The following is a 14544-nucleotide window of genomic DNA, read 5'->3' on the forward strand; positions in this document are numbered from 1 at the left end:
TGAGCTATTCCTCCAAATAGCTTCTCTTGAAATGATCTTTTCTCCCTTGCTTCAGTGAGCACTGAAGTATCTAATACTGACATACTGGTAATGCCATTGATTCCTGGATGAAAACTCCCTGTGACACATGGGATAGTTGATGTCTCAGAGCTCAGTTCAAATCCTCCTCAAACTTAAGCAAATATCAGTTATACACCAGTCACGTTTTCATGCCTTGTTTGCTGACACCCACTGGCTAGACACCCTTAAAGAAAAAAAAAAAGAGACAATTTACTGCAGCCTGAGTAAACACCAGAGGAGAGGTGTCAATAAATAACATTAATACAATAATATGACCAAAGTCAGGCTGTAGTGAGAGTTCAGCTCTGACTCCGGTCACGCATGAGCCAGCAGTGTGCCCTTGCAGCAAAGACAGTGAATGGTATCCTGGGCTGCATTAGACAAAGCATTGCCAGCAGGCCAAGGGAGGTGATCCCTCTCCTCTACTCAGCGCTGGTGAGACCAAACCTGGAGTGCTGTGTCCATTTATGGATTCCTCAGTACAAGAGAGGTATGGGAAGAGTCCAATAAAGGGTTGTGAAGATGATGAAGGGACTGAACCATCTCTCCCATCAAGAAAGGCTGAGAGAACTGGAACAGGTCAATCTGGAGAAGAGAAGGCTCAGAAGGGATCTGATCAATGTATATTAATACTTGAAGGGGGGGTCCAAAGAGCTAGGCTTGTGTCAGTTGTGCCCAGTGACAGGACCAGAGGCAATGGGCACAAAATGAAACACAGGAGGTTCTCTCTGAACATCAGGAAGCACTTTTTTATTGTGAGGGTGACTGAGCACTGCCACAGGCTGCCCAGAGAGATTGTGGCGTCTCCATCCATAGAGATATTCAAAAGCCACCTGGGCATAATCCCGAGCCACTAGCTCTAGGTGGCCCTGCCTGAGCAGGAAGGTGGACCAGATGACTTCCATAAGCTCCTTCCAACCTCAGCCATTCTGTGATTCTGTGATTTCTGTTCAGAAAGAATACTTGACCCCTAGCATTGGAGGTGCAGTGGAAACTAGATGGCCGGACCTATTTCTATCCCAAGGTGGGAATTTTTTCCTTTCTACAGCATTTCCTATGTGAAGCTACACACAGTACATTTTTACACTATACAAACAATATAAATTATATATTAAATTGTACAAACACATTTTCAAACAGTTGACCATTCACATAAAGAATACTAATATACTTGCAACATGACTACCTATTAATGAGGCTCTCTGTACCAGTCATTACTAGGCAGACATTTTCAATGAGTGCCTTGCAGAGTATACAGACTCCTTTGCAGTTATGCTTATAGTTAACATTTGCAATTTTTAATTCTTCAGTTTTCAGACACTTTTGAATGGTGTATTGAATATACTTAAGCAAAAAGTTGGGCTAATTAGTTCTTTTCTATTCTCTCTCACAACTTCTAGTACCATATTTCTTGTGGTATTATTTCCACAGAGACAAATGTAAGTTATGAAAGCAGTGCTCGGACAGCCAACAACAAATCTGTAATGGATTAACAGTTAAATATTTTCTATATAGCAAGTGAATTCATCGAACCAGGAGGTGCAAATGTTTGTAATAAAGGCATATCTCTATCAGGGTATTATCTAGCCTTTCTGGTTGGCAGCATCAGTCTGTGCATTTGAGAATTGCTTTGGAAGTACTTTTATTATTTTTAGAAGAGTTCTTGTTTACCAGTGGAGAAGTTACTTTACATATGGAAGATCACACAAAACTAAACCTGAACCAAAAAAAAAGTGAACATCAAAGTACAAAGCCCTGAAGATTATTTTGCAATGCTCCTGACAAACTGAGACAGCTACAGGTTATGTGGTATTACACATTCTACATGAAAATTATAGAAGCTATTTATTCCTTAATATTTCAAAGAGAAAAGCAAAGTTTTATGGCCAAGAAAACAATTAGTTAATATTCTTACATGAAATCTAGCAGCGTTTGGGTACTCCTGTTGTTTTAGTTGTAGCCATACTGAATGTGGATACCAAAACAAAATGCTGTCTTTTGCATAAATAGCTTTTACCCTGAAGTTCCCACATGCTGTGCCATTAATATGAGTCAACTAGTGCCTACACATGCTCAAAAGGTAAAGAAATGCTTGCCTAAGCAAGATCTAAGTACTTGTTCACGTAGGGAAGTCAGTGTGAAACAGTTGTGTGTGAAATAGATCCCCATACCTGACTGCACATTAAATCCCTTGGTAGACAACTGAACGTGGACCAGCTCGAGGCTTCAACAAATATTCGAGCCAAAAGTAGCTTTTAATGCCCTATTTCTATATTAAATAAAATTATATGTATCTTGTGGGAGCTGCCAGAATAAGACCAGGCTGAGATAAAAAAAAAAAAGCTCTGTAAGCATTGCATAAAGGTTGCAGAGGAGAGGCTAGTAGGGAGTCTTGAAGTCAAAATGAGGGTTTTAGGAGGCTGGGTTCAGCAGCAGAGACTTGCTTAATGGCCTTGAGCTGTCATTACAAGTTCAGTACAGATTTTAGTCTTTGGGGGGAAAAAAAATGAAACCACTTTACAAATCAGTACAAAACTGGCAAACATTGTTCCCAGAAACCATAATTTTACTAAGAATTTTGAAACAAAATTTCTCTGAAGTTCCCAAATCAACTGTGTCTTTCTGTGGCTTCCTTTCCTCCCATGTGCCTGTTACCTCTGCTCTCAGACCTCCTGTCACCCAGGACACTTCACTTATTCTCATGGTTTCAGCTACCGCCTACATTTACCAAAAATCTCATCCATCTTTCTGCTCCAATTTTTTTTACTTCAAACTTTAGCTTCAAGCACATCAGTTTTACAATTGGAAATTATGACATTCTGCTCAAAAACCTTGTCATTTTCCTTATCATTTAAAACCTGTTTATTTTTCCCTCTCACCCAGACTTCTGAACAGCACTTTCTTGTTTTTTTTCATCTTCTTTTCCCACTTGTTTTATCTCATACATTTATCCCAGTTCATATTTCTAAACTTTGCTTTATCCTAAACATACCTACTGCCACAATTAGCAATTTTACCTAATCTCTATTACTGCCGATTCTTCCCTATCCACTCGCACCTTCCCACTTCAACCTCTTTCTTTCTTTAATTTAAACTGAGGTATGAGTTTTTTGACTGATCAGAATTCACCCTTTACCTTTGTTTCGTATCAATACACCTGCTGACTCAAACAGACAGTGCTGCAATAGTTTGAATCATTGTTTCTTCATAAGAGCTAGAGACTTGCCATTTTTAAAGCTCAAGTTTTTTTCCAAATGCAATTATGCAGCAGCTTAAAAATAGCTCACAGTTATTGGTTATTTGCAAATACAGAGAACTGTAGCAAATACAGAGAACTGTATTGTAATCCTGGAACCTCTGTAAGGTAGAACTTTCAAGGCTCTATCTAAGCTTTACTTTTAAAATATTTCAGGTATTCATTCCACCATATTATACCACCAGTTCTTACTGGAAGTAATTTGGGGAATATTTTAATTTTAACTACCTAGTTAAAAAAACCCAAAGCACTGAGACAATTATTGATATAATTTTTCTCAAATGACTGTTCTGCTGAATCTGACTGCCACACGCATCCCATCAGGGCTTAGTAATCTCTTAGACAGTCACAGCTGTGCCAGCAAATGCAACTAGTTTCTTAGCTCCCAGGGGCCTGGCTTTGAATTAGCTTGTGCTAAGCACTGTCCCTCCCACAACAATTAACATGGTGCACATTTCAACATAATTTTCTGCCTTCTGTTGCTAAACTCAAGCTCATTACTAATGTCTTCAAGCTCACAGAGTTTGCTACCATGTTTTTTCATGTGACAAATAAGTATTAAATTCTGCGATATTGGCATGTGGAAACTGCTCATTTTTTTCACATGAATTTATGCTTACAAATGGTTCTGATGATTTACTTGCTGTTATTCTGAGCCTTATGGTTCCCAGAGCTCATTGTCTCAGGAAGCATCTTGGTGTACTTGTGCCTTTTCCTTGTCCTGCTATCTCCCATCATTTTGGAAATAACCAAAAGCCAAACCAAACACCCTTAAGATTTCGCCATTCCCTGGAAGTAAAGATAATTGCAGTCCTGCTGTTTTCGGATTGCCCCTGAAGACCCAGAGTGCACTCGTTGTCTGTGCATAGCACAGTGGGGTGAAGCAATGGAAATAAGATTGTACGTAAAACCAAGTATCAAAGCTGCATCTGGCAGGGAAGGAAGGAAAGCAATATCAGAAACCTGTTGGAGGAAGGTGATCAATGGACTGATGAACAATAGAAGAGTTTTTGTCGGGTAGTGGAAAAAGAGACGACAGTATTCTCTATGCCAGAGTTTAAGAGAAAATTAAATTAGTCCTTGCTCTAGTGAAAAGGAGATAGCAGCTCTTTCTCTACATGTTTAAAATACAAATGCTAAACTTAAAAATAAAGGGGATTCACCTGCAGACTAAAAAATTGAAAGGCAATTCATTATTATATTTAAACACCCTTTTTTTTTTTTTTTTTTTTTTTGTGGTCCACTGCTTTTCTTTTCTGAGTGCACTGAAACTGAACATTTTATGCAATCTAGATTCAGCCAAGAAGTTAATTACCATACTGGCAAATATTTATACACTTGTGCCAGGACTTCTCAGGCTCAGGTTTTGCATATCTTCCACTGTGTTTTCCTGTATACTTATTAGAAGTGCACAGAACTCTGTCTGCACTTTGTTTTATCCCTGTGTTTGTCCAAAGCATGTAGATATGGTATAGGCACGTGGTGTGATTCTTGGTCCTGTGCAGGGCCAGGAGTTGAACTTGATGATCCTTGTGGGTCTCTTCCAGCTCAGGGTATTCTGTGACATGACATGGTATGACATGGCTGAATAGTCATTTGAACTGTGATACATTTCACGGTAAGTTTGGATTATCCTTGATATACAGGAGATCATATTGACTGAAGCACAAATACAGAACCCAATTCCTGACTGCTAATTAAACCTGACCCCTGTGCTGTTGATTACAAATGTACCAGAACTGAACATTTGCTGAAAATTTTATTAAATGACATTAAAAAAATAGGAGAGCAGTTGTCTCATTTGCTATCCAAGAATCCGCTCTTCCCAATTTTTTGCAGGACTCTTTGTCTGAATCAAATGCTGCCACAGATTTCCAAGGGAGGGGAGCAAGAATGAGAGAAGGAGCATCTGCAGGTGGTTTTGCCTGAATTACTCATCATCTGGAAAAGACAGAACATAAGTACCATGCAAGAGAAACACAGTAATATGAAATACTGAAATGATGGGCAGGACTGTATTATTTATATTCTCCAAAACAGAATGAACGAAACTTTTCTGAGGAAGCCCAGAAGATGACAGGTGAACTCATTACTCATGTCTTATAATGTTGTGATTTTATCTAGCTGGAGAAAATTAGGATAAAAATGAGTGGGTTTGACCCAAGAAAAGTAGACAAAAAACTGGATAGCATACCTGCAGAGAGTGAGAGGTTCCTAGGAAGCCCTGCATTTGTTCTGGCACAGGGATGTTGTTTCAGCACGAGAGTGACTCAGACTAGTCCCAAAAGCGAAGCTGTCAAAATGTGCCCTGAGTTTGTCTGCTTCTGTTTCAGACTGGCTTAGTGCATGCCATCCTGCTTTTGAGATGTGCTGGCTTTGGGTTGAAGGACTTCAGTACCTCTGACTGTCAGACACAGCGTTCGCATGAATGTTTAGACACACAATTCCCATTAAAATGAAGGATTCAGGCTGGTCATAGCCTTCATAAACACTACTGAAATGATCACCATAGGAAACTGTAACTCTTTGAATGGTAGGCCTAACTATGTAACCATGGTTGTAACCATGTAACCATGCATGCACATGCATGTGGATACACACAAACTATTGAAAATGGAAATCCAGTAATACCAACATGGAAGTAAAATTCATTGTAAAATTCAAGCATGCTTTTCCTATATCTCCTCTCCATGAAAAGCATTTCTTTATGTGTTTGCAATGTCACTGTGGAGTACTGTTCTTTTTCAATCCTTATGTAGATATTGTAAAAGGATACATAGATATTTATCAAGACACATAAATACATATATGTATGCATACAATCGTATCTATGCATGCCACTGGTAGGCATAAATATTTATACATATACACAAGGAAAGTATTAACTGAGTAAAAGACTTTCATTCTTTGTTCACTTTAAAGCCTATGGAGTTAGTTTAATTCTTTAAAAATTACTATACTGTGTAAAGGCACACATACATTATACTTTCAGCAAAAACATCTTGAAAAAACAAAAGCTCATGTTCTTACTTTCCAGTCACTCAGGTGTGCTTCAGAATAGAGTCATGACATTAGAAGCAAAGCACGGCAGTGAGTGGAGTCCAGGCTAATAAACCCTACTGAGATAATTAGCATGACCTCTCTGCTATTGCCATTAAGAGACACTAAAATGAGGGAATGCACAAAAAAGAAAACAGAATTGGAAACCACCAGACAGACAAAGATGAAGTCTAGGGACTGGGAAAGTGGAGAAGGTGGTTGCAGGGAGTTCCGGCTACAAAAATATTGGGAACAATGGTTTCATATTCTGTAACATCTAGTGATCCCAGCTGGCCCTAATTGTGATGGAAAGGTTTTGTTTAAGAACTATAAAAACCTTCATTTTTTCATAAACTATGTGTGCAATCTGGAAAGAGAGAGAATTTGTCTGATCTGAATTATGTGATCTTTGTTCATATAGTATTCCTTGGTGAATCCAGGGAACAATATGAGAGCCCTCCTGTGGCCAGCTGAACACCTGTAAATTCCCTGACTGCAGTCAAAGACAAGACAGCCCACTGGGTCATTACCTAGTGTCTGATTTCTTGTTCAATGGGAGTAAGTTGTTATTATCACACTATTCATTGTGTAGAGGTGTGCATGGCACTCTCAACAATAAATCAAAGTTGACTGGCCTCAAGCACTGATCATCTAAGTTAGTGCACAGACATGGTGAAGTTGAACACAGAGGTAACACTAGCACAGAATATAATGACTTATTATCTGTTGCTGTAAGTCGGCACAACTTCACCAGCATGGGCAAAAGAAGACAAGTGGATTGAAGAAGAAGCCATATGGAATACTTTAACAAAAGGCAGCAGACTTGAGGTGGAAAGGATGTCTCTGAGCACCAGTCTGTCTTCATACACAATGCACTGACATTTAGGCCAAGACAGAATAGATGTGAAATTCTGTGCTCTGACTGGGTATTTTTGATAGATCCCTTTGCACAGTGTAGATACTGCACAAGCTACAAAGCAGGATTCTTGTTAATAGTTTCCCACTTCTACACAACTTGGATCTGCCAAGCTAATCCTCATTCACATCAACTTGGTTTACAGAAGTATCAGAACAAAAAAATTCAATAACATAAGAAAGGCTGAGAGATCACACTTTAAACGTCCATAACTTTTCCGGTAAAAAAATTCCTTTTGCTACAGAGGCAGAAAGAGATTCTATGCAGCCTCTTAAAAAAGTGAATAGCTGGTCTAAGTACACAGAGAACTTAAAAGGTTAAAAAAGAACCACTTACGTTATAAAGAATATGAACCAAAATAATCCCTTTTAAGCTAAGAAATTTGACATCAATTTAGCGCTTTCATAATTATGAAAATGCCTTGCCATGAAATAATTATTAATTTATATAATCAAATTAAAGAAGACATACTGAGAAGCAGCAGCTTAGCTCCTCTGCATAGATGTGCTCTGAGCTTAGGCTGAAGAACCAAGTGTGTTGGTTGCCCTATGCAATGCAATGCAAATTAAAGAAGACATACTGAGAAGCAGCAGCTTAGCTCCTCTGCATAGATGTGCTCTGAGCTTAGGCTGAAGAACCAAGTGTGTTGGTTGCCCTATGCAATGCAATGCATTACATTGCTGACCCCTTCAAATGGACATAGGCAGCCTTACACCTTGGGAGAATTCTCAGAGATCATTTACAAAATATTGATGATGATTTTTATTAGCATGAGTAAAAGTGGAGGAAAAGAAAGCAGCATTTAATCCTTTCAGTGCAACATTAATCAGTGTTACCTTCCATACGATCACCATTTTTTCATGTTTCATAAGTCAAAGCAAAATACTATTTGAATAATCTGTATTTAGTTTTTCCAGCAGCAGCTGGAAATTGCTCCTTGAAATTTTTTAGTTTGATGGTTCTTCCAGACTCGAAAATTTAGCTGTCTTTGCTGTCCTTGTCAGGCATATTCAATGTGACAAACTCTGGTCCCGTACAAGAATTTTAATGTGTGAATTAAAATCTGCAAATCCAAATCAGTCCGGGTGGGGGTCTCTGTTGGTAGTACAGCCAGTTGATCAGTAGATGGTGGTGGTGCACTGTCACCTGATGCACTTGGCCAAGGACATTACCCAGCTGTTAAATCATTTTTATTGTAAAGCAGTCCAGTAACAGTTTTGGAGATGACTGAATTTTTAATTTATCAGAACATTATAACACTAGGAAGCGAGAAATGCTAAATATCTGCCTCTTACAAATGATGGAAAAGTTGTATTTTATTTCCTTTTTTCCACCTAGAATTTCAGGAAAATTCTAAACTTCCTTTTCCCACATCATTTAGCTTTTGCTGGTTTTCATATAATAATCAAACCGACAGAAGCAAGGAGAAATATTATAGAGTGGGAAGATACCTAATGCAATTGTCAAACTTCAGAAATCCTGACAGCATGGTTATTTGCCACTTTGCCTCCCACATTGACTTTGTCACAGCAGCATCTTTCTGGAGGAGAAGAAGGGAAAGAAGGAGCCAGTTTTAGTCTCTTCCCTCCAGACAGGTAGGATGGAGAGAAGGAGCACTGGGGACATCCTCTGCCTATTCATGTACTGGATTCTGGCGTGCCTGTATCCCTGAGGCTTGATCTGTTTTTACTGCTGCAGATATTTTAGAGCTTCCTAGGGATGTATATGGCATTATGCATCTGGAGTCAGTGTGCTTGTCATGGTGATGGACTGTATTGATCTTGGGGCCTCTACTGAGAGTAAAAGAGTAAAAAGTGAAGTCTTGGATCAGAACCACAAATGAGTGAATTAGAGCTGCCTTTCTGAGCAGTAAAGTGCTGAAGCTTTATAGCAGGACCTCTGATGGGAGTGACATGTTGAAAGCATTATATGAAATATTGTAGACTAGGGGCCACATAGCAGGGGCGGATCAGATTTCCAGTTTGCCACCCACTGGCCAGGCTGCAGATTTGCCTGTTGCTGCAACGGGAATTAGCAGCCTGTAGTTATAAGTGCATACATATTATGGATGATTAGGATGTAGAAAGCATAGTTTAGCAGTAGAGTATATTTGAATATTGCTAGGCTTCTGCTTACAATTTTAAATGTAACGACTCCAGAACTGGGCAATGATGGGGCCATACTGACACTTCTAGTTTGTGGCTCACACATGCCGTCAGAAGCAGTACTTTCTCAGTTCCTAAGTCATACTGACTAAGAAGAAGGAGAGAGAAAGAGTCTGGCTAACTGAACAATCAGAGCTAAAAGAGCAATGTCATTTGGGCTGTTCATAAAACCTATTATGGAGGCAAAACCAGATGTTAAGTTGAAGCTGAATTAGTAGTTGAGAAGAGGGTCAGGAAACTGTTCCTTTTCCTCAAGTATCTGGTGTCAGAAGAAGAATCTGGTATCAGAAAAGAGAATTGAGGGGGAAATCCAGAAGACTTGGCTGAAAGCGTCTTCCAATATTATTTATTCTTATTCAGTTTTGGTTTTGGTCCTATCTTCACCCAGAAACAGAACTGCATCATGAAGGTGGATGAATCTTTACCTCATCTCAAAAGCACTAGTACAAGGTGGGCAGAGAAACAGAAAAAAGTGTGCCCCAGTGCTAGCAGACATGAAACAAGAAATGACCTTTTCAAATTTCCCCAACATGGGTTGGATTACTCTTTCTTTCTCCTTTCCCTCCTCCCTACTTCACTGTAATTTTTCTATCACCTAGAAAGTATAAGAAATGCATGTTTAAAGACGTAATATAAAGAGTCATTCCCATGCTGCCCCTTTTGGATTTGAAAGCTGGTAAGAATTTATTGCTCAGTAAGTTAAACCTGATACTATGACATTTCTGAGGGCAATGGTTATGTAAATGCATCCTTATACTGTCTCTGGGGTGCCACTGCAAACAAAAACCACAATCCCCATAGGGTAATGATTTCACATTTATGTGACTGAATACAGAAAATGGAAGATCATAAAAATAATCTTTTATGAACAGTTTCACCTTTATTAGGTCCTGGAAAAATGTGTATTGCTTCAAAACGAAACAGAGCAATGAAAGAGTGAGAAATTTAAATATTTTTTCATGGTGCCTTCAAATATTAAAACCAGAATACAATAAAATACAAAGGAATTCAGAAACTTTAACTGCCCAGATGTAATTAATTTTGCACTATGAAGATGCCAGTGCAGAAACAATATAGATGTCAGAAAAAATCCAGTCTTAGGATAAAATTAATATCTTAAAGAAAAATCATACCATGTCTTGCACTATAAGACTTAGTCATTAGTGAAGTTATTAAATATAGCTGTTTAATCATTCAGTATAATTAAAATGATAGGTTAGCCATAGTCATGACAGTTCTGCCTTGATTAGAGTATATTATTCTTATAATCTGGTGGTTTTCAATCTTAGAGTCATGAACTCTTCATAAACTGGGCCTAGAACCTCCATGTGGAGTCATGAGATTTTACATGCAAATGGCATTTTTAACCCTACAAAGAATGAAGAAAATTTATCTGTCTAAATTAAAGTATCTCCGGTCACCAGATGTAGCAAATAATCCTTTAAGGCATATCAAAGTAATGAATATTGTAGGAGAATAAATATGTATTTGCTATGTGTGTATATATATATATTTGATGTAGTGTTAATGTTAGTTATCACACCCATCCATTTAACGTGAAATCTACTTTTCTTGTGTAATGCATGACGAAAGATTCAGGGACAAGGCACTGCCTAAAGAAAAATATAATTATCAACACTGCAATAAAAAATACCAAACTCCCTCTGTTCCTTACCGTGTTATAGGGCATAGTACTGCACTCTCTGATCCTGTAGATGATGCCTGTCTGTAAAGAAAGGCAGACAATAAAAGTCAAAATTTAATCCTTAACTTTGACTTGAATTTTGTAATTTATTTTGTGCTGACTGTTTCCTAACCGAGAATGTTTCAAAGAAAGCAGGATGGAGTATTAAAGGTGAATTTTGTACTTTCCAAAGCATGCTATGGGAGCTTTCCCAGTGCCTGAAGAGCTAATAAATTTTTCAAGACAATAGTTCAAAAAAAATTGCCACTCAGCTGATTACCTCTTTCTGCTGCTGTTGATAGACTTACAAATAGTACTGGGAAGGATTCCAGTGCTTGGAAGGACTCTGCAAGGTTGCTCTTACTATTTTTCTGCCTTGGGCTATGGTCAGTCTCTGCAGCCCGTTCTCAGCTAGCCCTGCGATCCAGACCGTACATCCCAATTCATTCCCTAGGGAATATGATTCCTATGCTTCACTGCTTTGCCTGTTCAGAAACACTTTCTAACATTTAACCTAAATCTCCCTAAGTGACATATAAACCTTTCTTTTTTTGTCCTATCCAACATGAACATGGCAAACCAACTAGTTCCTTCCTCTTGTAGAAGCAATGTTTTACATGTTGGAAGCTTAAGGCTGTCTACTTCCTCAATCTTCCCTCCTTTTGGCCATCAATCTTTCCAAACAGCTAATCATTCTTCCTGCCTTCTTTGGACTCCTTCTGGATCATCCACATCTTTTTCAGAGTAACTGGAGTTGCCAAACATCCCTTGTAATACGGGATTTCCCATGTTTAAGGCTCAAATCTCTCTTGCCTTTATTAAAAACATGTGAAATATCAACTGCTCTTATATTTCCTCTTTATTTTAATAGGTGACATGGGTTTTGAGGTTGCAACATAGAAATCTGCAGCTGCTTTCCTGTCCCATTCTTGAGATCTACCTTTAGCACCATAGAGTCATGACGTGGCCATGACTATGCCAGAAGTAAAAGTCAGAGCACCTCTAAAGGAGCTGGGGATGTCTGAAGAACAATACACACCCTGAAGCACTAGGAAGGCATATCAGTGTTTTAAAATTCAGAACAAGAACATATCAACTCTGTTATGCTGCCCACAGATATAATCCTCCTGCTAAGGACTCATCAATATAATAAGAGAAGAAATACTTCTATGTTTTGTAGACAATGCTTTTGCTTATACAGCTCAGGAGATGACATTTTAGGTCCATGACTTCTGTTTGTCTTGGAATTCTCCCTGCTCTCTCCTCTGCAAAATGCTATCCAGCCAGTCATGCTCCATCCTGCATTTGTTCAGTTGCTTATACCTGATTACCTAAGCACCTTGTCTTTACTGTGCTTCATCTTTATCTTATCAGAACACCTTTTTAATATGCCTAGATAATTCTGATTTTTTGTCCTGTTTTCCATTATTCTTGTTGTTTCTCCCAGCCTGGGGTCATCCGTGAATTTAATGCCTGCTCTCCTTTCAAGTATACAAATTATTTTTAAAAAGCCCTTAAAACTGGAACCAGACCTTGGACAGACCTTTGAACTGTATCTGATGTATCTTTAATTTCAACAGAGAATTGTCTGCTCTGTTATTTGGAGCAAGACAGGAACAGAACAGACTCTATTCCTCAGACACCATTTCCATGGAAACAATGAGACACAGAGGTATGAGTTTGCTACTTCCACTTCCAGATGTATGGAACTACTGTGGTGCTTGTAGAAGCCAGTATCAAGTCTTGTCTCCGGAAGGCAAGACTGGAAAGGCAGTCTGAGTGTCCTCAGCTCTGTCCTCTGCAGGAGAAGCACTGGTTCATAAACAGATAACAAATACAGCTGGGCCAGAAGATAAGATCAATCCAAAGGAAGAACCATTTCCTCTCAAAGCTAAGAATAACCCAGCACTAAGACTGTCCTCTGCAAAATATCTGCTACAACAAATAGGAATGGTTTTTCTTGGGGTCTCTAGGTACCCTGAAATATAAGAGAGAAATTACAGCCTTTTTTAGCCTCTAAGACCTGTGACATTCAACTGCAGCAGTCTATCACCTCTGGAAATTTAAACTGTAGTAGATCCCAATTGCATGAGAAGTATTTACTTCAATATCTTCAAAATGTCTGGGATTTCTCATTTTATGAAGAGTTTTGGAGGAATCTTTTAATAATTGCTATGAATATGTATGAATCTTTCCAATCTGGGGCCTATCAGAGGAGTGGGGTTTAGCCTTTAGGAAATACTTGAACCAAACTTACTACATTTTTTCCCCCAGCATTCAGACTGATGACTGATTTCAGTGTCAAAGAAACCTTTGCAGTTGATCTTTCTATTTCTACCAAGGAGACCTTACAGGCAGTGGCAAATTACGTCATTCCACAAGCTGAAAAAGATACTGTTCATCCTTATCCAGTCTAAATGTCTTGTCAGGATCAGAAATATACTTCCAATTAATTTAATCCCAATGCAAAGCTTCTGATAATGAAAGTGGGTGAAAGGAAGTGAAGAAAACCAACTCAAACTAAGTTTTAAAGTTAATTTCACTCATGTTATTTCCCACTTTATTTCCCACTTTTAAACCAATCGCTATTATTTTCCAGACCATTGCAAAAAAAAAATAAATCCTTGTTTTCCCTTTTAAAATGTAGACTGTGGTTTATACCATCCACTAGCCAATTGTGAGAACAGAGGTGGCTGGAAAGATATGAAATGTATAGTCTGTGCTGATAGAACATGGGCTTGCAGGATTTATACGCACTCAGGGGCCACTTACGGGACTGTTTGGTGCCTGTGTGGCCAGATATGTGAATGTCATGGGCTATTTTTTCTATGCAATGATGCAAGAAAGTAATAATTCCCACATTTTTCTCTCAGTGTCAGAGGGAAGGTAGCTTTAAGAGCAGGAAGGCTGAGGATTGGGACCTCTAGTTTCTCTAAGGTGATATTAAAAGATTCTTTAACTCCAGACACTTTGTATTACTAAGCTCCTTAAAGATTTATGGCCTTTATGACAATCATTTTCCCCTGTGAAATTTCCTTTCTGCTTAAGTATTTACAGGAAGAAAAAGTTTTCCTTTTCCCCCCCTCAAGTCAGCAAAGCTGATCCTGTGAGGATTTCTGAATGAAAAAGGGAGATTAGTGTTTCAGGAACAAACCTTAACTCACTTTCGAAGCATTTACTGGACTTCCTGCCATGCCTCCTGTCCAGCTGGCTGGGCAGCCACTGCCCTGCCTGACTCTGTGCTTCAGCTTTATTTTGTGGGAAGGAATTGGGGAAAACAAAATATCCACAAACAAGCTTTAAGATGCTTTACATCATAAAATCCCAGTAGAGATGTGATTGGTTTTGACTAAAGGAGGGAGCTTCACTTAATGGGATTAAGGAAATTTCAAGCTTCTAAGATCCTCCTTTTCTCTGCCTCTCA

Source organism: Lepidothrix coronata, unplaced genomic scaffold (assembly GCF_001604755.1).
Source record: "Lepidothrix coronata isolate B3197 unplaced genomic scaffold, Lepidothrix_coronata-1.0 Scaffold59, whole genome shotgun sequence".
In the NCBI taxonomy this organism is placed as follows: domain Eukaryota; kingdom Metazoa; phylum Chordata; class Aves; order Passeriformes; family Pipridae; genus Lepidothrix; species Lepidothrix coronata.